Source organism: Loxodonta africana, chromosome 8, assembly GCF_030014295.1.
Source record: "Loxodonta africana isolate mLoxAfr1 chromosome 8, mLoxAfr1.hap2, whole genome shotgun sequence".
NCBI classification, from domain to species: domain Eukaryota; kingdom Metazoa; phylum Chordata; class Mammalia; order Proboscidea; family Elephantidae; genus Loxodonta; species Loxodonta africana.
This window is the reverse complement of record NC_087349.1, coordinates 32550978-32560289: the sequence shown is the minus strand read 5'-3', so window position 1 is coordinate 32560289 and position 9312 is coordinate 32550978. Positions and strand designations below refer to the sequence as shown.

Genomic DNA, 9312 nt, shown 5'->3' with positions numbered 1-9312 from the left:
AAGAGCCGTGGGGGCGGCGGAGCCTGTCCGTCGGAAGCCAGCACAGCCCCGGCGTTATCAGTCCAGTGTCTGGCCGCCCAGGAGGGGCATTGGCCGTCGCCTGTGCCCTGGGCTGCCCTTCCTTCCCCCTTTCCTCGCTGCGCCCTAGTGCCTGCCTCTGTCAGTCACCGGAGGCCCCGTGCGGGCGGCAGAATCCAGCCAGGCCTGCTTGCTCCGCTCCTTGTAGGGTGTGTGCTTCTAAAATAGGAAGCGGGAGCCGGCGGCTGCGACACCCGGCGCGGCGGGCGGGCGGGCGGGGGCGGGAGGAGGGCGGCGCCGCGGGACCTCGTCTTCGCCGGGGACCTTCTCCTGCCGCAGGGACCCTCTCTCTCCGCCGGGGCCCTGCGGGCGAGGGTGAGGGCCGTGCGCCCAGGTCTGGTGACTGCCAAGGGGTCTGTGTCCAGGCCTGGGAGCGGCTGACGGGCAGTGCCCAGCCGAGGGGCTGGCCTGAGAGTGAAGCCGGGATGAGGAGGAAGGGGAAAAAATCGCCTAGAAAGCAGATCTTCCACTTCTCGCTTCTCCTCCCCCCTTCCAGAAGCAAAATGCTTCCTTTTCTAGTTCTCTATGATTTTTTCTTTTCCCCGGTGGAGGTCTTTTCCTTTCTTTTTTTGGTTTTAGCTGTAGGCTTTGCACCTCCCCTGTTCCTGAGAAGCTGCAGAGTTGCTCACATAATGACTTCGACACCCCCCCTCCATAGTCGTTTCCTGCCCAGGTTGGCAGCAGCCCCCCAGGGAGCCGATTTGGTGGCGTCCCATCTTTCTACTAGGACTTCTGCCGAAGGGAGAGTGGATTGTGCAGCTCCTTTTACTGTATCTTAGATGCTGTGACAACGGTGGAACCAGATGAACAACTAAATTCTTAAACATTTAAAATAAGAAATCTGATCATTGAACTAGTTCTCTCTTACTCGTCGTTCCTTTGGCTACTGTGAGGCCTCATTCCTCAGTGGGAGGGTGGGGGACACTAATTTTAAGTATTCCCGGGAAAGGACCTTGACGTTTCTCAAACTCAGAAGTAACTGACGTCACATGTGAGTAACATGAATAAGGTGATTATAGTGTTCAGAAAGCCCACTTTTAATTTAACAGTGCCTCGTTTTTTAAGTTCCAATGCAGTACCGTGTAATAAAGATAAGTAGTTACATTATGGTGTTTAAAAAATCCTAACGTCAACCTAGGGATATTTTCAGTTGGAAACTCTGTGCTCCAAGTGTTTTTATATCCTTTTTTTTTTGTGTTGTACTGAAATGTAATGCTTTATCTCCCTACCCATTTGAATGAGCAGAAGCCAACCTCATCTTCATTTTTGGAAATCTTTTTTTTCTCTGTGCCCTTTGGTAGAAGCGATAGTAAAACAACAAAATGGGAAGAACTACAAGATGCTCTATAATCCACAGACGGGGTAGTTGCTGTGCAGTATTCTCGTGTGTTTTTGGTAAATAATCGTGAGCTGGTAACTGAAAGTGTATATGCATGCACACACACATTTAAAATTAAGTCATGTTAAAACGTTTTTAGAGAGATTGTCATGTTTTTATTTTACTGGGCCTAACTGGTGGTGATTAGTATCTGAAGTGGCTAGAAATCTAGCTGAGGAGAGAGTAACGCTGCAGGAGTTAATATAGGCCTGCCATGTGTTGTAAAGGCCTAAAATAGCGAAGTTATTTTTTTTTAGTGAGATAAGATTCTTTATTACTTCGGGGCACTAAGCTCCATAGAGGGTGGGGTCTTATTCTCTAATCTTGCCTAGCACAATGTTTTATGACTAAATGAATGAAGAAAATTTTAATTTAAAGGAATTTGGTGTTTTAGTTTTGGGTTTTTTTTTTTGTAATTTTTTATTTTAGTTTTGTAAGAATATTCTTTTGGTATTCTGTATATAGATTTCTAATTTGAGAAAAACACTGACTAAACTTATTTACTAATTTGAGAAAAACAGCAAACTTTTGGGTTAAATTTAAATAACTAGTTAAGTAAAATTTTAAACTGTCACGTCATGTTATCTGAATGTTCTTTTAATCTTTTTGGAAGAGGATGTTGGGTATAGGATCAGAACTGGAGAGAATTTAAAGGTGGTATTTTTTAACTAATAGCTAAATCATGTTACTCTTCTGCCACCTTGTTTGCAGTTTTCAAAAATATGCTTTTAAACTTTGGGATTTTTCATATTGATTGCAGATCTAAGGAAGGGAGGCTGTTAAGATTTATATAGAAATGTACTATATGCCGGGCTCGGTTAGACGGTACATACATCTCTTAATTTGTTGTAAGTTTGAGGTGCGTAGTTTTATTGTTGCCATTTCACAGATAAGTAAAGTCAGGTTTCAAAAGCTTTACCTCACCCAAGGACACATAGGTAGGAAGTGGCAAAGGTGGTATTTGTACCTGAGTTTGGGTTCATGCTTTTGTGGCTTTACTCCACCTCAGACAGGTGATGATAGAAACCTCTTCTGGGTTTGTCTCTTGTTTTAAATTTGTTGACAGCTTATTTTGAAAAAGGAGAAACAATGGCTGTTTTTGTTTTTAGTAAAAATTGTAAATGCCAAACATTAAATAGTGTTGGGTTCTAAACTTAATTTGCACTTTGATCATTTTAGAACAAAGTTTTTTATTGTTTAACACTTTTAAAAGTTCTGTGTGACTGGAAATTCAAAAGACAGAAAATTTATTTCTGCCTAGACATCAGTAGGGGTTCAAGCTCGTGCCAGAGAACACAACATAGGAAGAAAAACAGGAAAGTGGGAATGAGCAGGGAGTGTGAGTTATGTATACAATGAATTCATTTAAACAGTTGAGTGCTATGTGTCGGGTGCTTTGCAAGTAAGAGATGCAAATATGGCTTGCGCTGTTAAGCAGCTCATTGTTTAGACCAGTGTTTCCGAACCTCAGCCCTGTTGACATTTTGGACTGGATAATTTTCGTTGCATGGGGTTGTCCAGTGCATGGTAGGATGTGCTACCAGTAGCACACTCCCATCCCCCAGTCACAACAATCAAAAGTGTCTCTGGGGGACAGAATTGCCCCTGATCGAGAGCCACGGATCTACAGATTGGAGCTAGCGAGAACAGTTGGGAACCTTGGTTAAAGGCTAGGACTTGACTTAAAGAAATAGAGAAAAACGATTGCTGACAGATTGCAGAGTTGGAATCAACAGGACTTGATGAGTGACTATAGGGGAAAGGGAAGAATCAGATATAACTGAAATGTTAAAAAGCCCTGGTGGCACAGTGGTTAAGAGCTTGGCTGCTAAGCAAAAAAATCAGTAGTTGGAATCCACCCACTCCTTGGAAACCCTATAGGACAGTTCTGCTCTGTCCTGCGGGGTCCCTGTGAGTCAGAATCTACTGGACAGCAATGGGTCTGGTCATGGTCTGAGAAGAGGTACCACCATTAACGGAACTAGAGAACACAGGAAAGTGGGTACACAGCTGGAAGGAATAATGGTGAGCTTAGTTTTGGTTGTGCTGAGTTTGAGGAGTGCTGGTGGTTCAGATGGTTAAGCCCTTGGCTGCCTGCTGAAAGGGTGGTGGTTCTGCAGAAGAAAGACTTGGCTATCAGCTTCGATAAAGATTACAGCCAAGAAAACACTGTGGGGACATTTCTGCTCTGTCACATGGGGTCACTATAAGTTGAAAGCGAACTCAGTGGCAACTGACAACAATGCCAAGTTTGAGATGCTAGCAGGATAAATCAAACCAAATCTGTTGCTGTCAAGTAGGCTCTGACTCATACAGAGGAGAAATGCCCAATAGGGTTTCCAAGGAGTGACTGGGGATTTGAACTGCTAACCTTTTTCTTGGTTAGCAGCTGTAGCTCTTAACCATTGTGCCACCAGGGCTAGCAGGATGCCTGTGCAAAAATGCCTTGCAGATATGGAAATGTAGAAATGGAGCTCAGAGAAGAGGTTAGGCCAGAGATTAGATTTAGGTTTGGGATCCTCTGTTTATGGAAAATAGTTAAAGCCATGAGGTAGGATGAGCTCTTAGGAGAAAAAAGTATAGATACAGACAGCAAGAAGGAGAGGATGGAGAGCAAAACTTTTGGAAATATTTTCTTTTAAGAAGTAAGAGGAGGAAGAGAGAAAAAGGCAAGAAGTGATGCTTGAAATAGAAGTGTTGTATACCTAGCACAGAGTAGGTGCTGTGTCATGGAAGCTGAGGAGAATTTCAGGAAGGAGCAGTGCCTGGTGTTGCAGAGTGATTAAGAAGGACTTTAAGATTGAGAAAAGCCTTTGGTTTTATGAGAAAGGTATTAGAAACTTGTTATATCTACTCTATGCCAGGCAGTTTAACATATATCCTTTTTAATTCATTTCAGAATAATCTTGTTATTGATATCCCCATTTTACAGATGGGAAAACTGTGGTGCAGAAAAGTCCAGCTTGAGCGGTGGGACAGGGGTCATTGGTGGCTTTCAAGAGAGCAGCTTCATTAGGGTCTGGAGCGGGGATGAAGAGAAAAGCCACATACCAGGGTCTGAAGAGTATGTATATGATTTCTCCCTTCCAGAAATGGCTCTCAGTCTTGTCTGCATTGTAAACTGCTCATCTTTCAATAACCAGACGAAAGACTTCCCACGTCCTCTGTTGTATCCTGGCCTGTCTCTGCTCCCTTTGCAGTTTCTGCTTACCTTTACTATGTTGTTGTTAGGTGCCATCAAGTCAGTTCTGACTCATAGCGACCCTGTGCGCAACAGAATGAAATACCGCCTGGTCCTGCACCATCCTCACAGTTGTTGCTATGTTCGAGCCCATTTGTTGCAGCCACTGTGTCAGTCCATCTTGTTGAGAGTTTTCCTCTTTTTCACTGACCCTCTATTTTACCACATTTACCAATACCCATTGGTTTACCTGATGTTCTTATTCCCTGTGTTCTTCAGGTCCAGGCCTTGTGCCTTACTCATCTTTGTAATTACAGCAGAGTGCTTGGCATATATTAGATGAGTGGTTTTCAACTCTAGCTGCACATTAGAATCAGTTGGAGAGTTTATAAACAAATGCGTATGGGCATAAGACTCCACTCTTGAGTAAAGCCTGGAACATGTTGTTGTTAGCTGCCAGCAAGTCAGCCCCCAACTCATGGTGACCGCACGTACAACAAAATGAAAAGCTGTCTGGTCCTGTGCCACCACCTGGATCACTTGAGGATGGGACCGTTGTGATCCATAGGGTTTTCATTGGCTGATTTTCGGAAGTAGATCACCAGGCTTTCCTTCCAAGTCCATGTTAGTCTGAAAGCTCTGCTGAAACCTCTTTAGCATCACAGCAACACAAAAGCCTCCTGATGGCTGTGCATGAGGTGCATCGGCCAGAAATCGAACTCCGGTCTCCCTCGTGGAAGGCAAGGATTCTCCCACTGAACCACAATACCTTTCTTTTTTTTAAGTTTTGCAGATGATTTTAGTGTAACCAAGGTTGAGAACCCCTGTATCAGGCAGGCACTCAGTAAATGTTGACTGACTGATAAGTGGGGACGGTAACTGTAAGTTATGGAAAAAATTTGGTAGTGAAGCAAAGGAAAAAAATAGATGTTACTACTTCATTTTTTCCTTTCTGTTTCATTGTAGGGATTTTTTATGATACAGAATATTTAGGGTATTTGTGGGCTGAGGGGCATAACTCAAAGCAGAGAAAAATTGTAAATATAAGATAAATAATAGTTTATGTAACCTTTGCTTTTTCAGTTAATGTATCACCTACTTTACATTCATCACTTTATTAATGTTTTAAATAAGTGACAAAAAAAACATATTTAAAGAATTGATGTTGAATTCTGTAGATGACCTAGTTTTTATGTTAAGTGAGTCAGACTCTGTTTTTAATTACTATTCAAAATGATAATTATAAAGGAAATTTTTAAAGGAAAACTTATTAAAATAAGTGCCCACTCTAACTATACTTGTATTAAAATAAATTAGTCCCTAACACAGACATGAAATAGTAGTCACTTGGTCATCAGCTACTTAAGCTCAAAAAAGTGTTTTTCTACTCTTATTTTACGTGTAACTGTCAATGAAGCATGGGCAAGTTTTTAGAGAGTTGTGGGAAACAACTTTAAATACTTTTTATAGTTGATGTGGAAAAATGAATAACAATTCCTTTAACTTTACTTCTGGTCTCTAAGACGGTGACCATTTTTGTTATCACGTTACTTGAGAGCCAAGTGAAACCTATGATTCCCTTTCTCCATAAGACCACTGTTTCAACTTGCTACGGCTGTCATAACAGAAGTACCACAAGTGGGTGGCTTTAAAGAACAGAAAATTATTTTCCCACAATTCTGGAAGCTAAAAGTCCAAATCAGAGTCGCAGCCATGTCCCTTCCTTCTATGGGCCTGTTGTAGTTTCTGGTAGCCACTAGCATTCCTTCGCTTGTAGATGATCCTCACGTGGCATTTGTCTTCTCCTTGTGTGCATCTCTGTGTCTATTCTGGTCTTTTTATAACTCAGAAGTGTTTAGGTTTAGGACCCACCCTACACTGGTATGACCTCATTAACATAACACATGAAAAATTGTTTCCAAACAGGATCCCTTCCATCTGTAGAAGGGCTAGGAATTCAACACGTATTTTAGGGGGACACAATTCAATCCATAACAACCATACACCTCAAATTTTGCACATACAGTTCCATCTAGGGCAGTAGGTACAATATCTGGCCACCATCCCCATCAGAATCACCTGGAGAGATGTTCTAAAATATAGATTTCCAGGTCCCAACTCTATGGCAGTGGATTCAGTAGGTCTAGAATGGAGCATAGGAGTCTGTATTTTTTCAAAAGCTTTCTAGGTAGTATGATAGGCATCCAGATTTGGGAAATCCCTGCCTTTATGTTTCCTGCTGCTTGATCAAAAAGAAGACTTAAAAAAAAACCCATCGCCATCAAGTTGATTCCAACTCACAGCAACCCTGTAGGACAGAGTGGAACTGCCCATAGGGTTTACAAGGGGTGGCTAGTGAATTTGAACTGCCGACCTTTTGGTTATCAGCCGAGCTCTTAACCCCTGTGCCGCCAGGGCTCCAAGAAGGCGGTAACTATATGGAATGATGCATACGGGACGTACAAGGGATGAGGGAGGATTGTCAGAGAAAATGCATGATGCCTGGTTAAATTTGAACTTAGTAAACAATAAATAATTCTTAGTGTAAATATTTCACATGCAGTATACCTTCCAACTACCGGGGAGTGCAGAGCTGTTTGCCTGTAAATTTAATGGCTCTAGATGGCTGTTTATTTTTTGTAGTGACTGTGTGTGTGCTGCCGTGCACATGTGTTGTCTGCTTTTTATACTTTTGTCTCCTTCACTTTTTTTAGTTGCTGAAACTTTTTTTTTTTTTTAATACCCCAAATTCTCATGAAAAGAACATACCTAATGGTATGATTGAGACTAGAGGAATCCCAGAGACAATGCTCCCCAGAACGTCTGATGACACAGGACAGGAACCATCCCCGAAGACAAATCATCAGGCATGAAAAGGACTGGTCAGTGGCGGGGAGAGAGATGCCGATGAAGGGAGAGCTAATTAAATCAGGTGGACACTGGAGAGTGTGTTGGCAACTCTTGACTGGAGGGGGGATGGGAAGATAGAGAGAGAGGGAAGATGGCAAAATTGGCACGAAACGAGAGACTGTAAGGGCTGACTCAATAGGGGGAGAGCAAGTGGGAGAAGGGTGTAAGATGTGTGTAAACCTACATGTGACAGACTGATTGGAATGGTAAATGTTCACTTGAAGCTTAATAAAAATTAATTAAAAAAAAAAAATTTAAGCATACTATACACACACTGTAGAAACTAGAGAAAATGTCTTAACAGGTCATCATGTAGATCGTTTGGCAGATGAACAGTACTAATCTGAAAACCTGAGTTCTGCATTAGGCCTAACTCTACCAAATGTTTTTATAGCCTCTGTATGCAAAGAATGCTGGTTTTGATATTGAGGGTCTTTCAGGAGCCAACTGCATTTTCACTGTTTCTGGCAGCTCTCTTTGAATAACTTTCCATAATAGTGCCAAAGGCCAGAATTGTAACAATCCTGACAATTCAGGATCACTGGAGAGAGTAAGGAGCCTTGGTGGTGCAGTGGTTAAACACTCAGCTGCTAACCAAAAGGTCAGCATCTCAAATACACCAGCCACCCCTTGGAAACTCTATGGGGCAATTCTACTCTGTCGTTTAAGGGTCACTATGAGTCAGAATTGACTTGACAGCAATGGGTTGGTTTGTTTGTTTTAATTTGGAGAGACTAATGAGAATAGAAACAACCCTTTGAGCTATTAGAGTTTCATTCACTCTCTTCACCAATAGTTAAAAAATCCTAGCAACAGTGTACTTCACAAGTGCATGCTTATGGACAGCACCATACCACATACTGCAAAACAGTTAACAGTAACTCATGGTAGGCTAGGTTTGCACTCAGTCCCACAAAAGAAGCTTTCAGGCTATCGAGAGGAGCACGAGATAATGAAAGCAGGGTTATATCTTCTAAGAAGCCAACAAACAGTTTTCAGCCTTCTTCCTGAATATAACATGTAAGGACTCCTGTTGCATAAATGGGGGCTGTAGCTTTAGTGAGGGCTCCATTTCCTGTGAGGAATCAGTGTTTCCTTCAGTCTTAAAGGCTCTTAGACTAAGGTGTTTCCTTAGTGTTTGTAATTTTGCCAAATATCCAGCAAAGGCATCAGAAAAATCTGGAGAATTCATGGACACAGGCAGTTGAAATACCATTAATTTTACCAACTATTTCTATAAATTGTGATAATTCATTGACAACCCATAGTAAACTCTCCCAGTCTATTTTACCCTCATGTTCCTGCTGGTAATCATAAAGTTCGCCTTCGACTGGGTTCTCTAGAGAAGCGAAACCAGTAAAGCGTATAAATATAGAGAGAGATTTATATCAAGGAAATGGCTCATGCAGTTGTAGAGGCTGGAATGTCCCAAGTCTATGGGTCACGCTTCTCCTGATGCACGTAACCACGGGCTGGCGAACTCAAGATCGGCAGGTCAGAGAGCAGAGCTCTTGTTCACAGGCTGTGAAGATTGACGAATCCCAGAGATTGGCAGGCAAGACCTCAGGTAGGTAAGCGCTAGCTCCAGTCCCAAGAACCAGAGATCAGATAACAGGAGCCAGGTGCAGGATCCAGAATGAGCAAAAGCCTGCAAACCTTGCCAGAGTATTGTCTTATATTCAGTGCTGGCCACACACCCAAGGAAACACCCTTTCAACTGTTTGGCTACTCACAGCAGATCCCATCATAGAGGTGATCACATAAT

At 42.4% G+C, this 9312-nt stretch overlaps 1 protein-coding gene and 1 pseudogene across 1 annotated transcript in view; one reads left to right on the top strand and one right to left on the bottom strand.

The window, feature by feature from the left end:
- CAPZA2 (capping actin protein of muscle Z-line subunit alpha 2) overlaps positions 1 to 9312 on the top strand; it is a 46538-nt gene that overhangs the window by 112 nt on the left and 37114 nt on the right. The window lies entirely within an intron of this gene.
- On the bottom strand, positions 7536 to 8932 carry LOC135232276 (RAB11-binding protein RELCH-like; annotated as a pseudogene).